General features: G+C 40.4%; 1 long non-coding RNA gene across 1 annotated transcript in view; it reads right to left on the bottom strand.

Annotated features, from left to right (window-relative positions):
- Nucleotides 1-5,329: 5,329 nt before the first annotated feature.
- LOC134298841 (uncharacterized) overlaps nt 5,330-12,877 on the bottom strand; it is a 42,977-nt gene continuing 35,429 nt past the window's right edge. The window contains exon 2 of the long non-coding RNA XR_010005951.1: nt 5,330-8,350. This is a non-coding gene — a long non-coding RNA (uncharacterized LOC134298841). The remainder of the gene's footprint in view (nt 8,351-12,877) is intronic.

The raw sequence follows: 12,877 nt of genomic DNA, 5'->3' as shown, positions 1-12,877 counted from the left end.
GGGAATTCCAGACAGGAAACAATTAGGGCCAGCTAATACCTCCCAACAAAGGATTCCCCCAGGTAGGAAGCAGCCAGGCTTTGAAGCTGCAAGGCTATTCAATGCTAATCAAGGTGACCAATTGCAACATTCACACTTGCCTCCCACAGACAAGAGTTCTTTCTCCCACCCTGGACCTTCCACAGATATATAAACCGCACTTGCCTAGCTTCGCACAGACGTCAAAACCTCTATGTCTGCCACAGATGTGGGTGAAATGTCAGGAGAGAATGCTTCTGGCACATGGCCATAGAGCCCGGAATACATACCACAACAGTGTGATCCCGGCCATGAAAGCTTTCGACAACACAACCACAGTATCCATTCAAGTTCATGTAGCGTAGTATGGACTGGAGACCTGTATTGGGGGGAGGGAGGGTGCGAATCTGGGCCCCTGGGAGCAGCCGAGGACGGGCCTGGCCCACACCCCCTCGCATCCCGGGCCTCTTCCTTCCTCTTCCTTTTGTTATTTAAACTATATATTGTGAAATTATGGTGTGTTTTTTTTCATGCGTGTTCTGTGTTCAAGATAGGGAGACCAAAGAGGAAAAGCAAGGGAGGGACGGAGGCCCCAACACTTCCGGCTCCCATGCGAACTCCCCCCTTGTGTGCCTTGGAGGGTGGAGCATGCGCACTGGCTCTCCCTTTCTCTATGGCTCTTTTCAGGTCGCTTGGGAACCCGAAGTGCCTCCTCCCTTTGCCTTTGTGTCCAAGAAGGAGAGAAGGACGTTGCAAGGTTTGCATTGAGGGTGTTTCTCTGGTGGGTTTGGCTTGGAAGGGGGCTCATTAAGGCCCAATTAATTAATGCACTGAGCTGAGGCGAGGCGGCGGCGGCGGCCATTTCCCCCCTCCGTCTTCCTCCTCCTCCTCGGCCTCCTTCCCCCTCGCCCCCTCCCATTGGCTGAGCCTCCCATTGGCTGAGGGGCAAAAGGAAAGGAGTTTGGGTGATTTGCAAAAGCTTTTTTTTCCTAACGAAAAAAACGAAGAAATAAGAAAAAACGGCCTCTCGCGATTCGAAACCGCGATATCCAGACGTGTGGACAACCAAGGTTCTATATTGCTTCAAAACAAACGAAAATAACGAATTAATAACGGGTAACGGGAAAATCGAATTATTTGAGCAAGCCTAGCTACAAGTTACCTCTCATGTGTCATAAGTAATTGATACTAGCTCTGGCCCTAATTCTAGAACACGCCACTTAGCTCTATCTAACTGGCAAAATATTATGACTCTTGTGTTGTCGTCTCACTTTACAACTTTGCTACTATGTTCTGAGTGTCTTTGTGATCTCTATACTGTCATGGAAAGCTACATTTCTGTGGAATGTAAAAGTATAGTTTCCCTCCACAAATAATACACACTGTGCCTTAAAACTACTATTAACAACTAAACTATGTCCCATACAAAGAAGTGTGGTTCAGATAGCAAGAGGTACTAAGTGCCAAATTAAATAATCTGAGTATTGGCTTAGTTGCTCTGTCTCCCCCCACCCCCCTACCTTTGCAGTTTTTTTATACTGTAAAACTGATAAATGATACTTCAGAAAAAAGTAAAGGAATGTAGAGATTGTTTATTCCTTTTGATGCCACTGTGTGTCCATTCAGATACTCTTTCTGCTCTTTTTTTTTTTTTTGAAAAAAGTATAAACATTGCGGAAGTACATGTGGTATTTGTTTATTTAAAGTATTTATTTATTTAAGTATTTATGCCCATCAAGGCTCCCAAAGCATTGCAAAATAAATACATACATTTTTTAAAAACAACAATTGGGTTTAAAATGTTTTAAAACCATTTTACAACTCTTTACACCACATATTTTAAGCATTTTAACAACAGATAAAAAACAGTTGCAGAAACTAAATGAAAGAATATGTGTGTCTGTGTGTGTGTGTGTGTGTGTGTGTGTGTTTTATTACTGCCTTTCCTACAAATGGTTCAAAGTGGCAACCTTGCTCTTTCCGTACAACTATCCTATGTGATAGGTCAGACTAAGAAAATGTTAACTGGGTCAAGGTTCTGGGACTGTTCGTGGTTCAGTGTTTAAATCTAGCTCTTCCAGTTCCTGGTCCAAAACATTAATATGTGCACCACATAGGCTCTTGGGATAGTTTTGGTCGCACACAGAAGTTCAACAAGGATGGAGCTAATCTGACTTCCCTTGTTAGGCAATTTCACAACAAAGGTGCTGCTCTGGCAAACATCTTGTCTCATATTGTCACCAACATAGTCTTTTGGGATGATGGGATGCACGAGGGCCCTACTGAAAAGCTATCTGTGATATTTGTCTTGTGCTGTGTCTTGATCAGAGCTATCACATTGAAATGGAATGGGGGGGGGCATTGTCCAAGGTTTGATAAAGCCAATGGTACAAAAGGAGATGTTCAAGGGATATAGCAGGAGTTTCATGGCAGAGTAATATTTAAAACATGGGCTGGGATTCTATGGCCTTCCAGTTGTTGCAACTTTCAGAATTCCTCACCATGGCTAGGGCTGCTGGGAGTTGCAGTCAAACAACAGGGTAACGACTGTATGATTCCCACATTACTGTAAGGAAAATAGGGACTATTTTTCCTGTGTTGCTGGGGTGGTGATATTAAGCTTGAGAGTAACGGCTTTCCAAAGGTAACATGCTTATAGCCCAGGTGAAATTTCAGCCAGAGAATTTCCTCGTTCGCAACTCAGTATCATAGTTAATCTTGTACAAATGCCTATAAATGGAGTTGATGAAATATGTAGCAATGTGTACATAGGGAAAGTCCAGCCATTTACTGTATTCCAATGTTTAGCATCAAGTATGACTGCAGATTTTATGTACATTTCTGAGATAAGGAACAAGTCTGTGCTGCAGTGCTAAGACAAAGCATGCATACTTTATTTAACCATTTTATTGAGTTGTCACACCTGCACGTCTACACAGTAAATTCCACATTTTGACCTCAAGAAATAGCTAATCTGGAATTAGCTTTCTAGTAAAAGAGAACACAGTCAAAGAGATGCTTGAGAACAGCTAATTGAGTTCAGTTTTTTGAGAATTGGTTTTATGGGCTTGAAGTTTGGTCTTATTACTGCCCCTTTTTGCTACTTCAGAATGATTTGCTGGAAGAGATCACTTCCCATGCCCGCTTTCTATGCTCAAATGCTCCTGGAGACATTGTTCTCCTTGTCAGAGATTCTAAATGCCACTTGATTGATATCTATCTCCCTTTATTTAGGATTCTGTGTTATTTTTGACACAATACTTTATAGCAACACTACTTAGTGAGAAAAGCTATTGAAATAACTTACAATTCCCAAGCAGAAGCCCAAGGAGACAAGCACTCTGTAGTATTTCAAAATGTACGCTTTTCATTTGAATTAAAGAAAATATGATCCTTATGACAGTATGACAGTACCTACAGTAGATGAAGGCATTATAGCAGTACCTATAAAAAGATGCTCACTAGGCCAAATATAATCTTGCACATGAGTTAAATTGCAGAAATTCACAGAAGATATATTATGTTTTGGATTAAGACAAAAAATTATAGAAAAAGAAAGTTGGAAGCGACCCTCAGGGCCATCCAGTCTAACCCCCTGCCATGCAGGAATACAGAATGAATGCACTCCGAACTGATAGTCATCCAGCCGTTGTTTAAAAACCTCCAGCTGAATATTAACAATTCCATTTTATAACAGCAATTTTTATATTACACAATAGGAAGTTGCACTGGGATTAACTAGAAATATTTTAATGTCATATTTTAACTAAACAAACTAGTTGAATCCAGGAGGTAAAAGTACAGGAGCAGGGTCACAGAGCCTTAAGACACTTGGACTCTTCATTTAGGCAAGCAAGATCATACACAGGGAAAAATGCATGTCTTTTTCCACACTTGCATGACTTATAAGACTAAAGGGTCTTGTATTGTTATTTATATAATTGTATTTGTATCTTGTCCTAAAACATAGAATGAAGATGCCTAAAAGGTCTCTACAGGGATGGCGCAATTCTTGACATCAGTCTATCTTGCACATACCCAATTCCATGTGATTTCAGCTCAGTAGTGTCAGATCTAGTTAATATTTGAATTGGAGACAACTGGGAAATATCACAGATCTCCAAGTAAAGCTAAGGGCCCTAATTCCCAGAATATCAAGGCAGAAAATCCCACATTATCTGCTTTAAACTGGAATATATGGCAGTATGGACTCAGATAATCCAGTTCAAAGCAGATATTGTGGGATTTTTCTGCCTTGATATTCTGGGTTACATGGCTGTGAGGAAGGGCCCTAAGAAAGAACAATACCTGAAATCCCAGAGAGGTGCTGGTAGTCATGTTGATAATAGCCGCTATCCTAGGATCAATGATCTGACATAGTATAAGGCCATTTCCTTTGTTTCTATAGCACCATAAATGAAAAGGTCCTGTATTTTATACCATCTGTCTCATATAATAAAGTGAAAAAAACAAGGCCTCTAAGTGCTGCTAGATTCATGTTAACAAAGATAGCTTCTGAGGTGTTCTAATATCAAACTACTAACATTAAAAATAACACATACTTTCAAATTTGGACTCAAACCAAATACAAGTAAGTACCTACTGTGGCTAGAATATGATGAAAGTTATAGTAGTGTTCTCAGTCCTTCTACTAATGTCCTAAGTTTTTCTAAATGCCTATTCATAGGGGAAATAATGGGAAGTGACTCTTACCTACACAAAGTCTGTCCACAAAATCATTTTATTGGTTAGTGTGGAAAACAGAATACCATATTTAAATAAGTCTTTAGTCAGCTACCACCCTCTTATGTGTTTGGCCAGTAGGACATGCTGACTGAAGAAGATAGGCTTAACCTGCATTATAATTTGGTGTGAGTTTTATACAAAGACCTTTAGATGAGGATACATTGGCAGCTAGTTCTCTCTTTAGTCATAAGATTGGGGAACGAATCCTGGAATAAATTGCTATCGCACCACACTTCATTTAGTGGCTCCAGGTGAAGGAAAATTGTGCATGTTGTGATAAGATGGTTGCCAATAACAAAAATTTTAGAAACCCGCTTGAGTATAATGTAGGTACTTGGATAACAAATTAATCTCGTTATGGAATACAGAAGATGCTGATGCTGTGGTTGAGACCAAAACGGGCACAACTCTGTTGAAACAGGTAGGTAGGTAGGTAGGTAGGTAGACAGACTCACACCCCAGTTGAGTGTCCCTAATTTGAAATGTCTGGGATTAGAAATGTTTTCAATTTTGGATTACCTGTATTTGCATATACATAAATAATGAGTCATCTTGGAGATGGAACCCAAGTCTAAACAACATTTATTTATGTTTCATATATGCCTTACACACATAACTTGAAGTTTACACAATATTTTTACAATGTTTTTGTGAAACAAAGTCTGTATACATTGAACCAAATGCATAACTAACTCTGCCATTTTGGAATATTTCAGATTTCAAAATAAGGGCAGCACAACCTATATATAGTAAATCCAAGGAAAGCAGGGAGGCAACAAAAAACAAACAAACAAGTGACCATGTAGCCACTTCAAGTTTTGCTTTTTTTTTTTTGCTTTATCTTAGGGACTGGGGGCAGGGGTTGGAGAAGGTCCTGACCTTGGCAACTGCAAAGCTACCACTACCAAAACCTCTAGGAACAGCAAGACTCAAATTATTATTTTTTGCTAGAATTGACCCTTGGTGTGTTGGGTGGAAGTGGCATAAATGAAGTTGCAGGCTATAAGAACGGGCTGCTTTTACTGACCCTACCTCTATTAAAAGTTCACAGGAAAGAATTATACATTTGTTTGGAATAGTACTTAATAATAATAATAATAATAATAATAATAATAATAATAATAATAATAATAGCAGCAAAGAACTGGTGGGATCACAAACCTGCAAAAGTATTGGAAAATGAGCACACAAAGATACTGTGGGACTTCCGAATCCAGACTGATAAAGTTCTGAAATACAACACACCAGACATCACAGTTGTGGGAAAAAAAAGGGTTTGGATCATTGATGTTACCATCCCAGGTGACAGTCGCATTGACGAAAAACAACAGGAAAAACTCAGCCGCTATCAGGACCTCAAGATTGAACTTCAAAGACTCTGGCAGAAACCAGTGCAGGTGGTCCCGGTGGTGATGGGCACACTGGGTGCCGTGCCAAAAGATCTCAGCCGGCATTTGGAAACAATAGACATTGAAAAAATTACGATCTGCCAACTGCAAAAGGCCACCATGCTGGGATCTGCGCGCATCATCCGAAAATACACCACACAGTCCTAGACACTTGGGAAGTGTTTGACTTGTGATTTTGTGATATGAAATCCAGCATATCTATCTTGTTTGCTGTGTCATAATAAAATAAAATAATAATAGACTTGTGATTTTGTGATATGAAATTTAGCATATATATCTCATTTGCTGTGTCATACTATGTCTTTGTGTCAATAATAATAAAACTTTATTTATATCCCACCCTATCTCCCCATTTAGACTCTTAACAGTCTAAGAAGTCTGGAAAGCAATATTGGGGGATAGGAAGAACAATATAAAGAGAGGAGGATATAAAGTTTTAATTCCCTTCCCCAAACCCTATCAACATAATTCCACATATATCTCCAAGGAAGAAAAGTTTTTGAAATCCATTCTTATTTCACCTTCTGTAAGTATGAATGGAATTATGATGACCTGTCTATAGATACTTTTTCCGTTTTTCCCTTACAGCTTTTTAATTTAATGTTGAGGTCCATAATCAAAACAAAAACAAAAAAAAGCTAATCCTTCTTTTTCAAACTTGATCCTATATCTAATCATTCTTGATTTTTAAAAAAAATCAATGGACTATTGACCTTTGACAATGACCAAAACTTTTTGGGTTCACTGACTATAGTTTGACTCAGATTTGTTGGCTTGTATTTATTCTTTATTTCAATTTATTCTGTTTATTCTGTTACACTGTTTTCAGTGTTTACAGTTTGAAATTTAACTTGTGATTTCTAGATTTTTTTGTAAGGAGAGAATTTTTTTTCTTATTGACAGTAATTAATTAATAAGCCCTCACAAACTTCTTGAACTTTTCCTTACACACGCACAATCTACTCTCAAAGGTCTTACAGAAAACTGCCTTCTATCACATCAGTATATCGGTTTATCTATCTCAGCAACAGCTGAGCTTTCAAACAGGAGCTGGCCAATCTTACATTTCATTTTCAGTTCCTTCTTTCCATTCCTTTCCTCTCCTGCCTTTCCTCTTTTTCATTGCTACATTAATTATAAGCATGAGGTAGAAAGAGGTAACCTGATCCAGTCCAGCAAAGACATACATTTTTCAGCCCAATTAACACTGTCTTGCTTAACTTTTCTATTTCTTACTTTAAGGAACACTTCATCCCATTACTCTAACTTTAGCCAGTAGATGTAATATAATCTTTTCAAAACAAATTTATTATTGTTTTGAATACTCAGACAATAAAAAGAGACCAGGATAACATGCAACTTTCTTCCTACCATTTCAAATATGTGATTCCTAGGAAAGATACCATATTGCCTCCCTCACTTGTTCTGCTTTTTGCATATTCATGATAAATTACTTTACCATATTACTGATTCATTTATCTCCCTGATTTTTGTCCTACTATAATCTGACTAAATGTGAGCAAAGGGTTCTCTTTAAAATTACACCATTGAAATTTTACAGTACCGCCATCAGAAAAAACGACATTGAGACATTCCATCATTCTCCTAAGATTAGATGAGTGACATTGATAATTACAACTTACATAATCCCTAACTCCAACCAACAACCTGCCCAGAATCTGCCCATTATACATGGAAAGAAGATGTCATCTGTAGTCTAGTGACAGAACTATTATTTGTTTAAAAATAGTCTTCCATGTTCCTGCATGTTGGGTTAGATTCAAACTTAATAAAACATAGAGCAAACCTACCAAAATCAGTGTGAGATCTTGACCCCAATTAAACTTAAGGATGCACCTACACTGTAGAATTAATGCTGTTTGACACCACTTTAACTGTCATGGCTTGATGCTATGAAATCATGGGAGTTGGAGTGGTATAAGGTCTTTAGTCTTCTCTGCCAACTAGTGCTGGTTCCTCATGTTTTGTTCCCCTGGTCCATTAAAGGCATTTTTAGCAGTATTTCATCTTATAACTGTATTATATAAAAAACAAACATTAAGTTGCTGCAGTTGTTCCTGAGATGCCTTTGTTTCCCAAGCCACTTCCAAGAAGAGTTCCCCATAGTTGATCTGTGTACATTTTTCTTCCAGCCACTCTCCATGCGTTACTCATACCTGTCAAGAAATAAAAATAAAAATGCACAGTGCAGTCACACACCAAGGCACAAGTCACAGGACAAGTAGCAGAAGCAATCTTCATATGTCATTTTGGTAGGGAAAGAAGAGAGGATGTCCCGTTTCCCCTTTTTCTAAACATACTGTGCAATAACAATGTCACAGATCTCTGTATTTCAGTGGGGTGACAAGAAGAAACAAAATATTACCATTCTTATTACTTGTTCCCTTTGGTTTCATTAATCAAATAACTGTCTTTAAATCACATTATAGGTGCCCCATATGATTACCCCACCCTGATTAGAAAAAAATCTCACACATATTTCGTCGCTGCATGCTTCCAAGTCATTTCTGACGTATGGTGATCCTAAGGTGAACCTATCTGATCTTGTTTTATTGGCAACATTTGTTCATAGGAGGTTTTCCATTGCCTTCCTCTTCGGCTAAGAAAAAGTGACTAGCTCTAGGTGGGTTTCCATGACCGAGTGGGGATTCAAACCCTGTTCTACAGAGTCCTCGTCCAATACTTAATCACTGCATCACATTGGCTCTCATTCATATTAAGGGGTTGTTAAGAAGAAGAAAAAGCAAAATCCAGTTCACTAGAATAATATGTGTATTTAATTTTCTTGTACATAAATAATACTGTTAAGTATTTCAAAAAGAACAATCAGCCTAATTTTAATTTAGGATGGTAGAAAATATAATTTCATTACATTGGCTGAAATATATTGAAGGGAAACAGGTATACCAAAGAGAACAATACCTATGTAGTAGTTGTAGTTCTGTTTATTGTTTATGCCATAATCGAACAATGAGTTTACTTCCTCACTCTGGCAAAATTGAGTGTTCTGTTTTCTTTTTGGTGAGGTGCTGTTGACGGATATTGGAGACTCAAGCCCAACAATAACCCGTCTCCAGAAAACCTAGCACCTGATCTGGATCTTTGTTGATCCCACCAAAAGTGTATTTTCTAGTTCATAAGTAGGAACCAAAAGATGATAACATACAGTTGAAATACACAATGATACTCCCAAATTCACAAACTTTCCATCTCCTCCCAACATATATATCAGGTATGAGAAACTGTGTGTGTACCATTGTTGACACAATTTTAGAATTTGGTGGGGGGGGGGGGGGGTAGAAGTCACAAAAGTGTCACCCGAAGGCCAGATGCAGCCGGTAAGACCAACCTAATATTAAGAGTGGCCTTACAGGCTATTATTTTATAATTGTCTGATTTTATTTATTCATTTATATTTATTTACTTTATTTATACCTCGCCTTTCTCCCTGTGGGGGCTCAAGGCAGCTAACAACCATGCACTTTGGTCCACATTTAAAACAAAGTAAATACCAAAAAAACCCCACAATTAAATAGTACTGTGTGGGTTAGATTAAAATACAATTAAAATATAATAAATACAATTAAGAATGATTTTAAAACACATTATCACCCCCCCCAATCCCACCACAACCTCTGCAGCAGAGCACCCTTTATCATTCTCCAAATGCGTGCTGATGGCTGGCTATCTCAGAGTCCAGTGTTCCATAACAATTTTGGCAGCTCCCAAACTCTCCAGAAAACCCATTCCCAGGGCCGGTTGAATATATGAGGCTGCTGAAGCGGCGGCCTCGGGCGCTGGCCGCTAGGGGCGCTGTCGAGGCGTTGACAGCAGCCCGTAGTGCCACAGCAGAGATCGCCCAATTCTCCCTTAGTTCCTGGACGCGTCCGCAGATCGCCAGGGCGATCTGCGGCCGCGTCCAGGAACTAAGAGAGAATTGGGCGATCCGAGCTGTGCGCGTGCACACAGCAGAGATCGCCCAATTCTCCCTTACTTCCTGGACACGGCCACAGATCGCCAGGGCGATCTGTGGCCGCGTCCAGGAACTAAGGGAGAATTGGGCGATCCGAGCTGTGCAATTGGAGCCCTGGCGATCTGCGGCCGCGTCCAGGAAGTAAGGGAGAATTGGGCGATCTCTGCTGTGTGCACGCGCACAGCAGAGATCCCCCAATTCTCCCTTACTTCCTGGACACGGCCGCAGATCGCCAGGGCGATCTGCGGCCGCGTCCAGGAACTAAGAGAGAATTGGGCAATCCGAGCTGTGCGCACGCACACAGCAGAGATTGCCAATTCTCCCTTAGTTCCGGGACGCAGGCGCAGATCGCCAGGGCGTGCGCACAGCTCGGATTGCCCAATTCTCCCTTAGTTCCTGGACGCGGCCGCAGATCGCCAGGGCGATCTACGGCCGCGTCCAGGAACTAAGGGCGAATTGGGCGATCTCTGCTGTGCGCGTGCACACAGGGCGATCTGCGACTGCGTCCAGGAACTAAGGGAGAATTGGGCGATCTCTGCTGTGTGCACGTGCACAGCAGAGATCGCCCAATTCGCCCTTACTTCCTGGACGCGTCCGCAGATCGTCCAGGAGCTAAGGGAGAATTGGGCGATCTCACAACCTCTGGATACCTCACAACCTCTGAGGATGCCTGCCATAGTTGTGGGCGAAACATCAGGAGAGAATACTTCTGGAACATGGCCACGCAGCCCGAAAGACATACAACAACCCTAAAGGGTAAGTGTTTTCCCCCTGACATTAAGTCTAGTCTTGTCTGATTCTGGGGTTTGGTGCTCATCTCCATTTCTAAGCCAAAGAGCCAGCGTTGTCCGTAGACTCCTCCAAGGTCATGTGGGATGACTGCATGGAGCGGCGTTACCTTCCCGCTGGAGCAGTACCTATTGATGCACTCACATTTGCATGTTTTTGAACTTCTGGGTTGGCAGAAGCTGGGGCTAACAGTGAGGCTCACTCTGGTCCCCCAATTCAAACCTGTTGCGGCCTTTCGGTCCAGAATTTCAGCAGCTCAGCGCTTTCACATGCTGTGCCATCAGGGGATATTATTTCTTAAAGGTTGTGAATATACAATATTTCTGATTGGTTTTTTTTGTCTGTTAGAGGCAAGTATGAATGCTGCAATTAGGAAAAATGATAAGGATGTAATGGCTTTGCAGATTTACAGCCTGGCTGTTTCCTCTCTGAGTGAATTTTTTGTTGGGAGGTGTTAGCTGGCCCTGATTGTTTCCTGTCTGGAATTCCCCTGTTTTCAGAGTGGTGTTCTTTGCGATATGGTATGTACTTCTACCGTCTGTGGCCGTGAGAAAACAGAGGATTTACCAGACTTTGATGATGGGAATACTTTGTTGGGAGGTGTTAACTGGCCCTGATTGATTCATGACTGGATTTCCCCTGCTTTGCTACACTCATTACAATGGTCCACGCTGGTGTGGCACTTCTGAAGGACAAGAGTTCACTTCCTGAGAAAGGAAGTGTCTATTCTCCTGGGGCTGCGTTCTCTCAAACAAAACTGATCTGAAGCTAGTCCGAAGTCTGAAAAATTTTCTGAAGAGATATCATGACCAGGAAACCTTTGTGTAGTACTTGTAGACTAGAAATAACAAAAAAATTAAAATTGTTGCAAAGTTTATTAAAATATTTATTTATTAAAATGCAAGATTGGTGTTAAACTTCTGGTTGTAAGGTAAACTCTTTTATCCATTCTATTCACCTCTACCTTCTACCTTTTATTTCTCGGTGATTGGGGTTTTTTGGGGGGGGGGGGGAGGAGCACCAAAATCCTGTTTCGCTTACACTTGAAAAATTCCTTGGGCCGGCCCTGCCCATTCCCCTTTAAAAACTGCAGTGAAATTGTATGTATGTACTTAATGGCTTACAAAAGGAGCACATTTACTTGTTTGCAGGTTTGTGCTCTTAGAGATAAATAGCAACCATTAGCATGATTTTTCCAAGATATCAACAAACAATTCTGGTCAACAAACAGCACATATTGTCCAACCTTTTAAAACAGCTAAAATCAACAGATGCCATCTAAAAGATGAAAACATGTGGCAAAAACCATTAATGAGGAAGGAAATACGAAAGCTAGGAGAGACTGCAGCATTTTGCTTTTGCCTGAGCCTCCTGGGAAGAGCAAAGTTCTGCTTCCTCCTATAATCTTCTCCTTGCTGAGTAAATTGAATGAAAACTACGCTTGCACTTTGAACAATTTGCAGCAACTGAAGTGAGCCGAGGATCACAATGGAAAGGTGGATGAAAAAGAGAGTTTCTGGGATATTTTAAAAGCATCTGAAAAAGTGAGTTGACAGATAATTAATCTGAACTGTTGCTGCTAAAATGGGACAATTGGAGAGGATGATTTTGATTGATATATGGTTGATTTTGTTTTTACTCCCATTTAAAGATTACTATGGTTTAACAACACCCCTTCTCCCTCAAAAAACCCTGCAATGACCCAAATGTTAAAAAAAAGGAGTGGACCAGAAATCGTTTCTGGGATTGATTTTTCTCAATATTGTTTTGGAAGTGGGTATTTTGGGGTATACTATGACCCAAAGAGGATCCTAGAGTTCTGAATCTCCACACTCATAAGATATCTGCTGAACTTGCAGACTGATAACACTTGATGACTTTCATTTGGGTTTGGGAATTATTAGTTGGTTTGACTGTGATT

This window comes from Anolis carolinensis, chromosome 4 (assembly GCF_035594765.1).
Source record: "Anolis carolinensis isolate JA03-04 chromosome 4, rAnoCar3.1.pri, whole genome shotgun sequence".
Classification (NCBI taxonomy): Eukaryota; Metazoa; Chordata; class Lepidosauria; order Squamata; family Dactyloidae; genus Anolis; species Anolis carolinensis.
The sequence above is the reverse complement of the archived record's forward strand: the minus strand, read 5'-3'. Positions and strand labels throughout refer to the sequence as shown.